Below are 18,524 nucleotides of genomic sequence, written 5' to 3'. Positions count from 1 at the left end.
TTCTCTGTTTCTGATATTATAACAATCAATTTTAATCTGAACTTTTATGAATATCTACATGATCATTGAATAAAATTTTGGAAAAATACACAATTTACACTGAGAAAAGGCAAAATACAGACAATAATATTGTAATAAATGGTGATAAATCACTCAAGAAAGATTAAATAGACAAAAAAAAAATCATTTGGGAAGTGCCACAAAAGTAGCACTGGGTCTTTATGGGTTAAATTATTTTAAAAGATGAATGTAATGTTTTATGCAGCATTTATGGGAAAAGTGCCTGTGCATAGCAGAGGGAAACACTGCAGCTTTACAGTGCCTTTCCTTATGCCGAAATATGTGTGTGTGTGTGTGTGTTTGCGTGTCCAATGATGCAAACATTTTAGCATCTGCTGACATTTCCTGCTGTCAAAACTCACTTTCTAGCTCAGTGTGTGCCACTGACAGTGCAAGATTATGAGGGGAAATCCTTAAGTGACAAATTAAAGGAAAAAAATCTGAAAAAATGAATCGAGAAACATTAGAAATGCAGAGATTTTGCAGCATTTTGCAAGTGACAAGTGCATTTATAACATATGCTTGACCCTTGATCCTCCAGTGGCTCTGTTATGCTATCCTCTTAAGACCCAGGAAAATACAAGTTTTGGCTTTTTTTTTTTTATTAAATAATTGCCTATATTTGAAACATCATGCAACAGTTTTTTCAGATGCTTTTTTATGGAATGTCTGTTGTGGACAGTTTTATTTTTTTTATTTATTTATTTATTTATTTATTTTTATATAAAGCTCAAAACTCCCGTCCACAAACATGAACAGAAAACCTATACCTGGGTCTTAGGAGGTGAAGTGCCTTTAGATCAGGGGTCTCAAACATGCGGCCCGGGGGCCAAATGTGGCCCGCCAAAGGTTCCAATGCGGCCCGTGGGATGAATCTGCAAAGTGCAAAAATTCCACAGTCAAGGCTGTGGAACTCATTTTAGTTCAGGTTCCACATACAGATCAATATGATCTACAGTAAAATAAGAATAGCATAATAACCTACAAAAAATAATGACTCCGTATTTTCTTCTCAGTTTGATGTGAAAAAAATACTATTTAATCATGCCTTTAAATAATGACAACTTCACATTTTTGTCTTTGTTTTAGAGCAAAAAATAGCATTAAACTATGAAAATATTTACATTTACAAACTATCCTGTAACAATAAAATGTGAATAACCTGAACAAATATGAACAACCTGAAATGTCTAAAGAAAATTAAGCACAATTTGAACTATTTTCTTACTGTTACAAAGTGTTTAGTGTCTGTGTAGATCTGATCCATAATGAATGTATAAAAATGTTAAGTTGGGGCATAATATTGTTAAAATTGCACTTAGTTTTCTTAAGAAATTTCATTTTTTTCAGGTTATTCACATCTTTTTTGTTTAGATAGTTTATAAAAGTAAGTATTTTCATAATTGAATGTTTTTTTGCACTAAAACAAAGACAAAAATTTGAAGTTGTGATTATTTATAGGTTATGCTGCTATTATTTTACCAGTCCGGCCCACTTGAGATCAAATCAGGCTCAATGTGGCCCCTGAAAGAAAATGAGTTTGAGACCCCTGCTTTAGATGGAGGGGTCATTACAAATCAATATGTAGTTATTATGAGAGGTAATCTTTATTCTATGATGAAACAATTTCCATCCTCATCCTCTTCCAGGATCAAAGTACCCCCTTCTGGAGGGGTACAAGAGCTCACTGAATGGTTTGATGAGGATGAAAATGATATTGTTCACAGTCATCAGAGCTCATCCCAACTAAAAACCTATGGGAGGTTTTCAACGTACGTGTCAGACAGTGCTCTCCATCTACATCATTGAAACAGCACATGAGGGAATATCGTGTTAATAGAGTTCACAGACTTGTAGAATCAAAGCCAAGACACACTGACGCTGCTCATGCTGGCCCATCTTACACTTTATATTAGTCTCTTGTCTTTGTATGTTTTATATTAGTTAATATTACAGATATATTCATGTATATGCAGATATTAGACCGTTTCTCAGATCCACAGGAGGTTTTGTTTCTTCTGTCTGTACCAGTGGTAATAGTTAATCTGAACCTACAGTTGATGTAAATTAAGTGGGTAGTTTCTGATGTTACTATTTTAACAGTAATATTCCATCTGTGTGTTACTAGTCCTCAGCTGTGAATGAACATGTGTCATCTGATGGAAAGAAAAGAATGAATTTCAGGTTAACTTTATCTGTTTTACTGTCATTTATTGTCATTTTGTTGTAATGTTGCAGATTACAGACTACTTTTGACTTAACCCATAAAGACCCAAACCACCCCGACCAAAAACCCTCTATTGATATAATCTGTTTAACACCTGTTGATCCATTAATCCTATCAATACATGTAAATAATTGGTGTAAAATACAGTTTGTCATCTTTTCATGGTCATCAGACGTGACCCATTTGGATGTTCAGAGGCTTCATAGTTACCATGGAAACACCGCCATCTTCTACAACAATGATTCACCAGTAAAAATTATGGTGTTTGATCAATGACAGTGGATGGACACATTTGGTTTGTGCTCAGTTAATGTTATATTTCATTGGAAAAAGTCATGTTTTCTTCATTTTTCTCTGTTTCTGATATTATGATAATCAACTTTAATCTGAGTTTTTATGAACATCTGCCTAATCAGTGAATTAAATACAAGACGATACATGATTTTCATTTTTAAAAAAATGCAGTTATTGATATATTATTTGATATATTTTTTATTTGATATAGTTTTGTCTGTTTTGTGTAATAATGTAATAATCTTTACATTTACTCTGAGTTTTCGTGAGCATCTAAATTAACTATAGGAAATAAAATATATTAAATTAGATGATTTACAGTGGAAAATCCAAAATATAGAAGATAATTTTATAATAAATGTTGATAGATCACTTGAGAAAGGTTAAATTGAGAGCCACAAAAGCAGCTTTGGGTATTTATGGGTTAATGCAAACAGACTGATTGATTTATTACATTATTCAACAGTTATTGTGCTATTAGGTGGTATGTTGATTCCAAATCTGAAATTAGAATTTGTCCAGCACCACAGGATTTTGACACATTTACCAGCCAACATGTGGCCTGCTGTTCACTTCAATACATTTTAAGCAACATATAAATAGTTGTGGTAGCAATCAGTTGCACAAGTGCTGTACCTTCAGTACTGACTTTGTTGGGGATGACAAAACTGTCAAGATCTTTCCTTCCTTCCTTCCTTCATTCCTTCCTTGCCTCCTTCCTTCATTCCTTCCTTGCCTCCTTCCTTCTTTCCTTGCCTCCTTCCTTCTCTCCTTCCTTCCTTCCTTCCCTTCTTCCTTCCTTCCCCTCTTCCTTCTCTCCTTCCTTGCCTCCTTCCTTCCTTCCTTCCTTACTTGCCTCCTTCCTTCCTTGCTCCTTCCTTCTCTCCTTCTTTCCTTCCTTCCTTCCTTGCTTCCTTGCCTCCTTCCTTCTCTCCTTCCTTCCTTCTTTCCTTCCTTCCTTCCTTCCTTGCCTCCTTCCCTCCTTCCCTTCTTCCTTCCTTCCTTCCTTCCCTCCCTCCTTCCTTCCTTGCCTCCTTCCTTCCTTCCCTTCTTCCTTCCTTCCTTCCTTCCTTGCCTCCTTCCTTCTCTCCTTCCTTCCTTCCTTCCTTCTTTCCTTCCTTCCTTCCTTGCCTCCTTCCTTCCTTCTCTTCTTCCTTCCTTCCTTCCCTCCCTCCTTCCTTCCTTCCTTCCTTGCCTCCTTCCTTCCTTCCTTTCTTCCTTCCTTCCTTCCCTCCCTCCTTCCTTCCTTCCCTTCTTCCTTCCTTCCTTCCTTCCTTCCATCCATCCATCCATCCATCCATCCATCCATCCATCCATCCATCCATCCATCCATCCATCCATCTGTCCATCCCCTTCCAGCTCTTGTTCTTTCGGTCATAACCCACATCTTCCGATCACAGATGAGTGTGGATCATAGATTGAACAGTAAATTGACAGTTTTATGTTTTATTGGTCTATCTCAGACCTCAGACCCTGATGACCGGGAAATCTCAGCTAAATTTCTCATCTCACATACATGTAGCAAACATCCCATCAAATATAACTAACATCTGTTCATTGTACACTCACAGAGGCCTCTCAGACTTGTTGCATAACTGGTGGATAATAATGAAAAGGTGAAGCTGGGTTAAGAGACAGGACAGTTTTTGTGATAAAAGTGGTAAATATAGACCTAAAAACCACCTCAAGAACCTGAGTACAAAAGTGAGGACTGCTTCAGATTGTGAATACACAGAAAAAAGGCACTGGTGCAAGACTGGAAAAATAGTTCATGTAATTCAATATCCTGACATATTGGAGAAATTCTGATTTTGGGTTTGGAAACAACATACCTGATTTATTCTAGAGAAGATATTTTCCCTCCAGCTGCTGGTGAAAAGCTTTATTTTCTTGTCTAGTGTTATTATTTATTTAATACCTCCACAAAAAAGGATATGTGATCGCTTACATCCGCCTTCCTGTGAGTCTATCTATCTGTCTGTGAGCATTGTGTAAAACCGACTGCACTAGTTTTCATGAAACCTAGTGGGAAGGAAGGGTGTGGTCCAAGAATGACCCCATGAAACTGGAGCAGACCCATGAAAAGTAGCAGACTCTGGTATTGTTTACCAGCTTTTTACTCCTCGTGTTAGAACTGGGCCATTACTTCTATGGTCATGTACAAACAGTGGCACAAATGGATGAAAACATGGGTTATAATTACCCCGCCCCCTGAAGGGGAGGCAAGGGGTATTGTTTTTTATTCAGTATGTTTGTTTGTTTGTTAACACTCTAGCAGCAAAACTATCAGTTGAACTCAAACCAAATGTGGTTTATAGATTGTCAGGGACCCAGAATAGAAGTCATCAAATTTTCGGAAAAGTAGGTCAAAGTTGCAATTTTTTTTAATGATTTTTTTTAAATCTTTTTTTTCCCATTTACTTATAATGGGTGAAATTTCAAATGTCTGTAGCAGCAAAAGTATTAGGTGAATTCATACCAAATTTGGTTTTTAGATTTCCAGTGACACAGAATAGATGCCATTACATTTTAGGAAAAGTAGGTCAAAGTTTACATTTTTTATGATTTTTTTTTTTTTTATTCTTTTTTTTCCCCCCTCATTTACTTATAATGGGCAAAATTTCACATGTCTGTAGCAACAAAACTATTGGTTGAATTCATACCACATTTGGTTTATAGATTGCCAGTGACTGAGAATAGAAGTCATTACATTTTGAGAAAATTTATGTTTATGTTTATGCATTTGGTAGACACTTTTTTCCAAAGCGACTTACAGAGGAAAACCAATCAAATCACTCAATCAATCAAATTTTATTTATATAGCGCCAGATCACAACAAAAAAGTTATCTCATGACACTTATATAGAGTTGGTCAAAACCAGACTCTAAGCCAATTTACAGAAACCCAACAGAATCCTCCAGGAAAATTAGGTCAAAGTTACAATTTTTTATGAATTTTTGAATCTTTTTTTTTTTCCCATTTACTTATAATGGGTGAAATTTCAAATGTCTGTAGCGGCAAAAGTATTAGGTGAATTCATACTAAATTTGGTTTTTAGATTTCCAGTGACACAGAATAGATACCATTACATTTTGGGAAAAGTAGGTCAAAGTTTACATTTTTTATGATCTTTTTTTTTAATTCTTTTTTTTTTTTTCGTCATTTACTTATAATGGGCAAAATTTCACATGTCTGTAGCAACAAAACTATTGCTTGAATTCATACCAAATTTGGTTTATAGATTACCAGTGACCCAGAATAGAAGTCATTACATTTTGAGAAAATTAGGTCAAAGTTAGAATTTTTTATGAATTTTTAAATCTTTTTTTCCCCCCATTTACTTATAATGGGTGAAATTTCATATGTCTGTAGCAGCAAAACTATCAGTTGAATTCATACCAGATTGACTTTATAGATTACCAGTGACCCAGAATGGATCTCATTACATTTTGGGAACAGTAGGTCAAAGTTAAAATATTTTATGAATTTTTACAATCTTCCCATTGACTTATAATGGGTGAAATATGTGGGAGGGGCTGGGTTTGTTGTGTCTGGCACCACTTGTTTGGGGTTTGTTTCTGCTTTAATAATACTGTGGAACTAAAAAAGAGCAGACAACTAGTTGTAACAAAGTTCTGTCCTCTAGTTATTTATTTGCAAGAACACAGACTGTGATTTTTTTCTAGGGATGTCCGATATTGGCTTTTTTGCCAAAAAAATTGTCCAACGCTTAATTTCCGACTCCGATATCTACCGATACCGCTGCCGATATATGTGGGATATTAAACTAATTTTAGGTAACATCACATATCTCCTGTCATGGAATTAACACATCATGCCTAATTTTATTGTGATGCCCCATTGGATGCATTCTTAAACAAGCAACAAGGCTTTCAAAATGTAAACACTGTCTGTGCAAAGAATACATACTTCAACTTAAGTTGTGGAAAAAATGCCATATTTATTTATTTTCTCTCCCTCCCTCCATGAGTCTGTTACAGTGTGGCAACTCTACTGTACAATTTTGAAAACTGCACATTTCTTTCAGCTACAAACAATGCTTCATTTACGCGTCGGTAAATGCCGGCGAAATCAAGGCATTATTTTATCGGTTTTAATGATCAAAAAACCGATATTCACCGATATTACATTTTTATGCCAATATCGGGCCGATAATATCGGACATCCCTATTTTTTTCCCATAGAAAAATATTGGGATTTTTTTTTTTTTCATTTCGGAAGCTAACGAGTGATTACAGTGAGATAAAGCAGCATGCACAGGCTTCAAGACATACATGACAAAAACCCTGTGACTGGAACTTTACGAGGCACATGGAGTAAAGTGGTGTTTTACTCTGGCCTGTGAGTCCAGCATCAGCTTTCATCTCCTCTGTTGGTGGTATATTAGAGCGGTCTGTGAAGAAAGCAGACATTTTAACGATGAAGGAATGTTCTTAAAGCTCATGGCTTTGACCCCTACTCTGTTCCAGCCTGCTTTTTGCATCACATAATCGAACATGATGTTATTACAGTATATCTGATAGTGAGACTCCAAAAGCCCCGCTCATGGTCTATTACATTCCGTCTGAGGCATATTAAGATGTCAAGTCAGACGTAGGGCGACCACCTATCGTACACATGACCGCAGTAACCTAGAGCCAGAGTGGTGGAATTCCTGGCTGTGTTGCCCCTAGAAGCGGAGGAATGAAAAGAATGGGCCCCATTCACAAAGTTCCACTCAAGCGGCGCTCCTACACTAATAGAGATTGACAAGAAGAAAGGCGACAAGTTGTTTTCACATACACTGGAGCTTTTGTCCCTTTACTAAGAGGCGTAATGCAGACAGTGTGCTCTGAAAATAGACAGAATTTGATGCGCTTGTTTTTCATAAGTGGAGACCACTGTGCCTTGATTGGAGTGCGTGTGCAATTAGTGTTTTGTTGCACATTGTTATTGTGTCATTAACAAGCAGGTTATTTGCAAGGCAGAGTGATTGGCAGACATTTTGGATAGACAGGAGTAGAAAGGCAACGATGGTGTTCAGTACAGTTTCTGCATTACATCAGATGAACATACACACAAAGGAGATCACAAGCACATAATGCATACAGAAAAAGTTTAAAAATGTTTCATTACACGTGTGTGAGTATGTACACTGTAAAAAAAATATCCTGTTGTTTATATGGGAAAAAAACTGGCAGCTGTGGTTACCAGAACTGTCCTGTAAAAAAACACATCAAACCGTAAACATATTTGTGGAGTAACATGTAAGATAAGATAAGATAAGATAAGATAAGATAAGATAAGATAAGATAAGATAAGATAAGATGTGTTAAGGTAAGGTAAGGTAAGATAAGATAAGATAAGATAAGATAAGATAAGATAAGATAAGATAAGATAAGATAAGATAAGATAAGAAAGGGTGAGATAAGATAAGATAAGATAAGATAAGATAAGATAAGATAAGATAAGATAAGATAAGATAAGATAAGATAAGATAAGATAAGATAAGATAAGATAAGATAAGACTTTATTGATCCCACCATGGGGAAATTTCACAGTTGACAGCAGTAACATACAACACACCAGTGCAAGAGAAAGACAGGTAGAAAAAACACACAAGTGAGGATGAAATATAAAGGAAAACAAGAAATTTAGAAAGTTGGTACTTAAATAAATATTTATATTAAACACTAAACATTCTTAAAATGTATAATTTTTTTTACATATTTACATTATTTATGTAGATTTAACATTTTAAGAAGTGTATTTAATATTGGCTTTAAATGGTAAATGGCTTGTATAGCACATTTTATACACCTTCATGGTGCCCAAAGTGCTTTACAAAGCCATTTAGCAATTTAGACTTAGACCAACTTTATTGTCATTCAGGTTTGCACAAAGTGTATACAGAACGAAACTTTGTCACATTTGGCTTGGGACAAGAATCTAGGGATTTAGGGATCAGTGTCTTGTAAGGGCATGTGGAGCCAGGATTCGACCTGATGACCCTTTGGTTATTGGACAAGCCACTCTACCAACTGTGCCACAGCTGCCTGTTAATTTACATGTTTAAAATGTTAAACTGTTGAATATTTACTTTTTTTTTTTTTTTTTAATTACTTCTTTTTATTAAAAATAAAAAGCAAATAGACCGGTTTTTCAACACTGTGGTCTTGCAGTTTAAACGGCACCACTTTGTTTTTCAATTTACAGTTTAATTTTGTCAAAACAATAGGAATACATAATTTCTACATACATATCTGGTTTTGTTAACATACTCTTCCTGTAAACACTACAGCTATGTTTGTTGAATTGTTAACATAAAAATCTTTTCAAATAAACAACTTTGCATCGTATTTTCATCTACAGTTGTTTCATGTTGCAATTTTACAACTTTCTGGTTTTAATTCTACAGTCATTTTTTACAGTGTAGTCTGGAGCATATGGCTCAGAAATTGGTCTGATCGTTAGAGCAAAACAAACAAACCACTTCATCACAAGCCCTGTGCAATCAGCTTTATTTGAACATGTCCTGTCCTCTGTGCTGTCTGCCAGTTACTAACACAAATACAGAAAAAACAAGACAGAAGAAAGTTAAGTCATCATTTATTTACCGTGGGTGCAGCTTTGCCCGAGGGATATTTTGACTGAAAGTTAAACATAAACTCAAAGCAGGATTCTCTGTCCTCGTTCACCTTCAACATCTTTCTAGGTTGGATTTTACCTGTGCACCTACGGTACTTTTTGTTCAAAGAAAATATGGTAAAATCTTTGTCTTTCTCCATAATCCTGCACTTTTTCTGTTTATCCCCACAGCAGATACAGCAGCGTAGACAGGTCTGTCCCCTGGGATTTTGGGTTATCATTATGTGTGCTGCATGCAACCTACATTAACAAACTCAAATCTGGATTGCTCATGAATGGGCTCATCTGCATTGAAGGAAGTGCACTATATGGGATAGTGTTCTCCGTCTCTGCATGTGGTAATAAGGCAGGTGTCTTCTCGAGCTGCCTGTCAAAAACTTCCCTGCACTATGATCCTTGCAATCCCAGCCTCTCTTTGTAAAGTACAGGAAGTTATAGAGAAGTCTTTTAAATACCTCCCGTTTGGCTCAGTATGCACACATGCACACACCTCCCCGTGAAGAGCTAAAGCGCTGTGACTCACGCTGGTGTGAAAACACAGCGGAGAGGTGGGAGGATGACATCACAGCACCCTGCAGATGAACAAGTGCCTCAGAGTTGGACCGCGTTCAAAGAAGCACATATATGCACGTACACATGCTATACGGTGTATAAATATATATATATGAACACGCTCCTCCTCCACGCCTCAATCACACTGAACGCCCCCAGCTCACGTGCACACAAAACCACTGAACATTCCCCCACTAGAAATAACACTGGTTGTCCTGAGGAGACATTTCGGTTATGTTTTTGATTTCCAGCGTCTCACTGTGGGGGGCGGGTGGGAAGAGCCAATGGTTGGTGAGGAAATGGCCACGCTCTGATAGGATTTGGGGGCCAAGTTTGAAAAAAAATATCAAAAAGAATAAGCATGTATAAGGCTCCACCAGTCTCTGTATGTACTGTGCCTGTATTTACCCCCTCCAGCTACAACAAATAAAAACAAAGTATGATTAATTGTCAAACAGAACCCCCCCCCACACCCCCATCTTCTCTGTCCCATATACACTCACATGCTTAGTGTTCCTAATGCGACTGAAGACAAGAAGGCGGGATTAAAGCTTGATCTGTTAGACAAGTTGCTGATGCAGTGATTCACCAACAAAAACACATTTCATCATGCTTCCGACGAGCACTGTGAGATTAAAAATAGTCATCAGAGCTGATGAATCCAAAGTTGAAAGAGGAAAACAAAGTTGCTTTTGTCTAAACAATTTTAGCCCAAGGTTTTGCAGCATCTCACATAATCCTTTGTACCAGACAGTGATATAAGAGGCTTCAGATGCACTTCTACGTTTGCTTTTTCTGCTTCTCTGCTTAGCCTGAACTTTACTATTTCTTTATTTGCTTTAATAAACTAAATACTCGTGTTGGAAAACTTATGCACATTTCAGATGTAGGTTGTATTCTCCAAATCTTAAGTAGAAAATCAACAGCAATCAATATCTGCATGTACTGGGTCAGGAATATGTGCAAAATTGGGCACGGACAAAGAAGATGAACTGGTTATTATGCAATGAACGTCTAACAGCAAAAGCTTTGGGTTTATTTGAGGCAAATTAACCAATAGTTTTATCATTTGTCTTTAGCTGTCACCAATTAAGTACAGGCTCTGTTTGCATTAAGTCAAAAACAGCCTGTAATCTGCAACATCACAGCAAAATTACAGTAAATTACAACAAAACAGAGATGACACAGTCCTCTGTACCAGAAGAGGCTTCATATGCACTTCTAAGTTTTGTTTTGCTTCTGTAGTGTGTTTTAATGTTCATTACACAGCACTTAAGTCACTTTATTTTTATTTATTTATTTATTTATTTTACCTTTATTTAACCAGGAAGTCCCAGTAAAATTAGAAATCTCTTTGGCAAGGGAGACCTGGCCAAGGGAGCAGCCATACAAAGTCAAAACTATAAAAAACACATACAGTCACGGAAAAAATTATTAGACCATCCTTGTTTTCTTCAATTTCTTGTTCATTTTAATGCCTGGTACAACTAAAAGTACATTTATTTGGGCAAATATAATGATAAAAACAAAAATAGCCCATAATAGTTTAATTTCAGAGCTGATATCTATCCATTTTCCATGGTTTTCTTGATAATAACCAAAATGTATTCAGTTCTTACATCAGTATCTATGGCATTGTACTGCCAAAAACAGTGCTTTTAGGCATTCCATGTTTTCTTTTCTGTCTGTTTTAGTCACATGATACACACAGGAGTTAGTACTTGATTGCATAAGCATTGTTTTTGGTGACTTTTGATGGTCCAATCATTTTTTCCGTGACTGTACATGATACACAACAATAAAACAATTTAAAAAAAAAAAAAAAATTATTCAATCATAATGGCCTCAAGAAAGACAATGACATCCCTCCTTCACCTTACTTGCTTATTTGCTTAAAGAAACTAAATACTCATGTTGGAGTTCCGTGAAGCAAAAGTGTCATGCATGTGTGAGATGTGTGCTGTATTCTGACTTCTAAATCTTAGACTGCAACAAGACTTGCAAAAATTGTGCATTCACAAAGAAAATGAACTGGTTATTGTACTATAAACTTTTAGTAGCAACAATTTTGGGTTCATTTAGGGTAAATAAACCAATTGTTTGATCATTTCTTCTAACAAATCACCTCTTAAGTGCTGGTTCTGTTTGCATTAAGTCAAAAAAGCACTGAAACACTGACGACAATAGACCTCTTTTCTCTATTGCCGAGACATTGTTTTTTGGAAGGACGTGTTTCTGTAGCAGACTGTTGATTCCCACTCACTTTGTTTTTTTTTTTGTGTGTATGTTTTTGATATTGTTAAAGAGAATAGATGGAGGTGGTTCTCAAGAACATAGGTAGTTTTAAAAAGCACAGTGCAACCACAGGTGGCATGAGAAGATGGAGAACAAAATGATTCAATGCTAGATCTGGCTGTACAAGAAACCTTCCACCTACACTGCTACATCTGAATGTGTGATTTAGAGTCTATTTTCTCCACCGATTTTCTGGCTTACATGAAACTAATGTTCTGTTTGGAAAAGGAGGCAATGGTGAGACTGATGAGAAGTGTACAGAGAGAGAGAGAGAGAGAGAGAGAGAGAGAGAGAGATGGGGAGGGGCGGGGGGTTGGGACTGGCTTGGCAGGGTGCTGCTGCAGTTAATTAAAGCTGTCGGGCAGGTATTTGAGGATTAGGAGTGGGTGTGTTTAAGGGACTCTGGAGGCCTTAGCATGAAGTCACAGGCAGGAGCTGAGATGCCTGATTGTGCTCATTGTGTCACTGAACGTTATATGTAGTGTTTCCGTTTGGCTGATTGATGCAGCTGATTGTTGACTACGGACAGGTAATGCAGTAAACAATGCATTTAATTATGTTTTTTTGTCTTAAAATGTCATCTGCCTAACTATCTGACATTACAGAAAATAAGATATACCACAAGAGGCAATGAAGCCAAAGTCTACGCAGTGTGGCAGACTGTCTTATTATATATTAAAAAGATGAACACAAACAATTTCGCATTGTAACTAAAGACAGACAGACAGACAGACAGATACATAGATAGATAGATTTGATTTGATTTTTATTATTTTAATGAAATTATTTTATTTTATGTATTCATTTTGGATGTGTGCGTTTATATATTTTTGTTGGAGTATGAGATGCATGAGGGTTGGGACTCTGTTAGAGTGGGGGTACATAACTATGTCGTTCTATTTTATGTACATTTAATTGTACAGTTATGATTGTTACAATCTAAAAATTCAATTAAAAAAAACTTTGGAGAAAAAAAATGTCATCTGGCTGACTTAATGGCTAGAAAACTGTAGTTCTCTTTTCTCTTTTCACCTCGGTTTGTGTTGTCAATAACTGCACTGCAAAAATCAAAATCTTACCAAGTGTATTTTTCTCATTTCTAGCCAAAATATCTCATCACACTTAAAATAAGATATAATCACCTAAAGAATAACTTTTCAGTGAGATATAAGAACTTATTTTTAGGCAGTAGATCTTGAAAATCTTGAATTAAACAAAAAAAAATCTTGAATTAAGCAAAAAAAATCTGCCAATGGAACAAGTGAAAATTATCTTAGTAAGATTTCTTGAAATAAGATTTTCAAGATCTATTGTCTAAAAATAAGTTCAAACATCTCACTTACCAGTTACTCTTTAGGAGATTATGTCTTATTTTAAGTGTGATAAGATATTTTGACTAGAAATGAGAAAAATACACTTAGTAAGATTTTGATTTTTGCAGTGTGCACTAAAGATCCCTTTGGAATCATCTAAACAAGGTCAGAAATGTCACAGTTTAATCTGCTCAAAAAACAGTGAAGTTTATAAAGATAATAACATCACAGAATTTATACATTACTTCATACATTCAAAAGCCTCAAAATCAAACTGCGTAGAAGAAACTTCCATTTCAGATTGTGATTGTGCTCATTGTGTCACTGAATGTTACATGTGGTGTTTCTGTTTGCTTGATTGATGCAGCTGATTGTTGACTATGGAGAGGTAATGCAGTAAACAATGAATTTAATTCTCTTTTTTCTGTTAAAATGTCATCTGGCTGACTTAGCGGCTAGAAAATTATAGCTCTCCCCTTTTCTTCAACAAATTATATGTCATCTTTTTCATTTGTTTTTATATTGTATGTGTACATTGTGCACTGTCCCTGTCTAAATAAATAAATAAAATGTGATCATAAGCTGATTTTCATTTCATAACAGTTTCAGTTTCCTGAAATAACTGAAATATAACATTGCACTCCTGTATTTCAATCTGCCTATCTTGGTCCTTTTTTTATGTTTCTGCCTTAAAATGAGTTCTTTCTCAGCCCATGCCCAACCCTCACAGCAGGGATGTCAAACTCATTTTAGTTCAGGGGCCACATTCAGCTAAATTTGATCTGCAGTGGGCCGAACCAGTAAAATAATAACATAATATTATAGAAATAATGTCAACTCCAAAATTTTCTCTATGTTGAAGAGCGAAAAAATTGTGTACATCTACAAACTATCCTTTCAAACAATGTGAATAACACGAACAAACTGAAAAAATAAGTGTAATTTTAACAATATTCTGCTTCAGTTTATCATTTACACATGTACATTATAACTTACAGATCACAATGGATCTAAAAATACACAAAACATTTAATATCAGGCAGAATATTGTTAAAATTGTACTTACTTCTCTTAAAACATTTCAGGTTGTTCATATTTCCTCAGGTTATTCACATTTTTTGTGAAATTATACTTTGTTTTAGAGTAAATACATAAAACTATTTACATTTACAAAGAGAAAAAATTGGAATTGTGAATATTTATAGATTATTATGATAGTATTTTACTGGTCTGACCCACTTGAGATTGCATTGGTCTGAATGTGGAACCTGAACTAAAAGGATTGTTAATATCTTAGTTTAGTTTTTGTATTTCACAACTTCATCCCAAGGGCTGGATTTGGCCCCTGGGCCGCATGTTTGACACCTGTGCCTTACACCAAGTTTCATGGAAAAAGGTAGAGTTGTTTTTGTGTAACAAACCAAATGACACAAGTGGAAATATAACCTCCTTGGTGAAGGTGAAAAACAACTTTTAATAAGTGCCCTAAACAACTGAGCAAATAAGTTTGTAGAAAACTCGTGTATGATTTTTGGCCAAAATGCAATGTTTGTGACTTGGATTGAGTCATTGTTTGGCAGAGATCATAGTGTTACCGAAGTGTGTGTTTTACAGAGTCTTGTGGACCAAAAAATTCATACTTACAGCACCTTTTAGGGAGGTTTAATGAGGCATTAACAAGCTAATCCTGTCAATGATCGTGAGTGTTATTAGTTTATTTATAGTACTGATATTCCAAACGCTCAACAGCAGGGGGAAGTCAACAAGGACAACCAAAACCACTAACAAATCAACACTATGTATCCACAGACTGCATCACTCCCTTCAGTTCAGTTTTACTTATGTAGTGCCAATCATAATACATGATTATCTCAAGCCACAAATCCAGATCAAGGCCATAAAAAGACTATATGGAGAGGAAACCCAACACATCATCTAGGAGCAAGCCCAAGGATTGGGGAGGAAATGAATCTTTTACAGAAGGGAAAACCCTCAGACAGAACCAGGCTCTGGGTAGGCAGCCATCTGTCTGGACCGACTGGGGTTAGTGGACACTCAAGAGAGAAAAGACCAGCAGAGAAAAAGAACAACAAACAACACAGACTTTGGACATGTTAGAGTCCAGAACCACACATCAAGAACAAAAAGATGTGGAACTAGAGAAGCCAACTTGAAGGTTATTAACCCATAAAGACCCAGTGGTACTTTTGTGGCACTTCCCAAATGAATTGTTCTCTCTATTTAGCCTTTTTTGAGTTATTTATCACCATTTATTGTAATATTATCCACTGTATTTTGCATTTTTAAAAAAAATGAAAATCAAGTATTTTCTTGTATTTAATTCACTGATCAGGTAGATGTTCATAAAAACTCAGATTAACCCATTAAAACCCAAACAGCCACCAACAACCAAAAGCATCTGCTGATCTAAACTGTTTAATACCTGTTGATCCACTAATTTTATCAATACATGTAAATAATTGGTGTAAAATACAGTTTGTCATCTTTTCATGGTCATCAGATATGACCCATTCGGATGTTCAGAGGCTCTGTAGTTACTGTGGAAACACTGTCATCTTCTACAACATTGATTCACCAGTAAAACCCATGGAGTTGGCTCAATGACAGTGGATGGAGATGCTTGTTTTTGTGTTGACTTATTAATATCTTTGCTGAAAAAGTCACTTCTTCAATTTTCTCTGTTTCTGATTTAATAACCTTCAACTTTAATCTGAACTTTTATGAACATATACATGGTCAGTGAATTAAATATAGAGAAATACTTGATTTTCACCTAAAAAGTACAAACAGACAGAGGATGATATTATAATAAATGGAGATAAATCACTTAAGAAAGGTTAAATCTAGAGAGAAATTCCTGCCACATGAGTAGCACTGGGTCTTTATGGGTTAAAATTGATTATCATAATATCAGAAACAGAGAAAAATGAAGAAAACATCACTTTTTCAACACAATATAACATTAACTGAACATAAACCCAGTGTGTCCATCCACTATCACTGATCCAACTCCATGGGTTTTACTGGTGAATCAACGTTGTAGAAGATGGCGGGGTTTCCACGGTAACTACGGAGCTTCTGAACATCCAAATGGGTCATATCTGATGACCATGAAAAGCTGATAAACTGCATTTTACACCAATTATTTACATGTATTGATAGGATTAGTGAATCAACAGGTATTAAACAGTTTAGGTCAGTAGATGGTTTCAGTCGCTGGTGGCTGTTTGGGTCTTTATGGGTTAAAAAAAAAAATCAGACAGCAGAGGATTATGGACACTAAATGTTTGATGTCTATGCCATCGGTCAAGACTAATTCAAGGGTGTGAATAAAGCTATGGGTGGGTTTGTGCACATTCTAAGAAAAGCCAATTAAATTCCGTACTGAAGTGAAGGGGTGCTGAAGCTGTCACTGAATGGTAAGTCACCCACTGTGATGGCTTTATCTGTACTAATCAGCAGTTCAATAAAAGACACTGGAAAACTCAGAACCTCTGAGTAAGGTGGGGGAACGATATTCAGTGACAGACTGAACTATTTGTTCTGTTGAATAAAGTTTGAAGTTCATTATGGTCTCATCCAGAGGTTGCACTAGACATTTTTATAGTCCGTCATTTTGACGGACAGGGTCGTAAAAATTCCGTCATAACGTATTATTATCCGTCATTTCAAATTTTTATTTTTTAATGATAATGAGATATATTTAGTAGTATTTACTGTTCAAAAACATCTCAGTGATGCAGCAGCTGTAGTTGCTGCTGGCTGATAAACCATGTGATATCACTGCTCACCAGTGGCGATTTCTCATAGACTGCAAGGGAGGCCCAGCTTCCCCTAAAATTACGAAAATTAAATGGTTAAATATGTACGGTTGTGTTGACATTTCATTGACTACAAATGTGTTAGAACATGTTCATCTCACAGATGAGTTCGTTCAGAATCAGCTTTATCACAAATCAACGGACGCGATGTTGTTCACTTCTCCTCCATTCCCGTTGCGCTGTTTTGTCATTCGATCTCTGCTCAGTGCATTTGTCCGTAGACTGTGGGCGTCTGTGGGCTTCAATGGGACTGAGTGGAACAGTTTTTTTCATTGCCTCAAAACTGGACAGTAATTGGATAAATGCCACGATGTTGTCCCACCCCTGGACGCCGGGCGTCTCTGGGGGTGAACGGAGCTGTGGGTGGAGCTCGGCCGGGCTGGACGCCAGAATCCCACATGCTGATTGGAGGATCAGTCGAAAGGCTGAATCCCGTTTGATTGACAGCTATTTTCAGATCTCCTCCTTCACTGACACGGTTCAGTTTAATACCGTCGCGAATTCTGCTGTGAAATCGAGAAAGAAACCACTACGAAATTACTCGTTCATTTCTTGCACTATAAATAAAACACACTCATTGGACTTTCTTGTTTCAATTTAACATAATTTCAGCGTTTTCTTGTTTCATTTACATAATTTAATCATTTCTTGTTCGAGTTTAATATCATTTTGTAGATAGTTAAATCAATCAAACTGTGGGCTAGGTCGGAGTGAAAGGAACATCTCTTGTTTAAAAAGGCTGAAGTCTTACACCCACAACACACTGGGCCAAGGCAATCTGAGCAGCCCAGCTCTGCTGGACATTCAGAGGACACTGGTCCAGTCCCTGGAAAAGACGCCTACTTGGTACGATAAGGTCACTGACCATTCTCTTAAAAAGGAAAGGAGAGCCAAATGTATGTTTAAATAACTTCACAATTTTTTTTTTTTTGATGTAAGCCGACAATGAGCTTCCCCTGCCTGAAAGACAAGCAGCCGCCACTGCTGCTCGCATAATTATTTACGCCACTTTTAATTGGTGTGTTATCTGTAGCAGTGGCGGCTGCGTACCAGTTGTTTAGAAGGCTGATCTAACTGCTATCTGATTTTCTTGGCAGGTTTCAGGATGTAATGTTTACATCTAAATCTCAGGATTAATTAACATTGAAATGTACAGTCACGGAAAAAAATATTAGACCATCAAAAGTCATTAAAAACGATGGTTATGCACAAGGGAGTAGGTTTGATTCTGACATTGGTGGGGACACGAAAGTGCTCCAAGGCAACACTCCTGAAAGCTGATGTTTTTTTTG

This window comes from Sphaeramia orbicularis, chromosome 24 (genome assembly GCF_902148855.1).
Source record: "Sphaeramia orbicularis chromosome 24, fSphaOr1.1, whole genome shotgun sequence".
Taxonomy (NCBI): Eukaryota; Metazoa; Chordata; class Actinopteri; order Kurtiformes; family Apogonidae; genus Sphaeramia; species Sphaeramia orbicularis.
Note: the sequence above shows the minus strand (reverse complement) of the source record.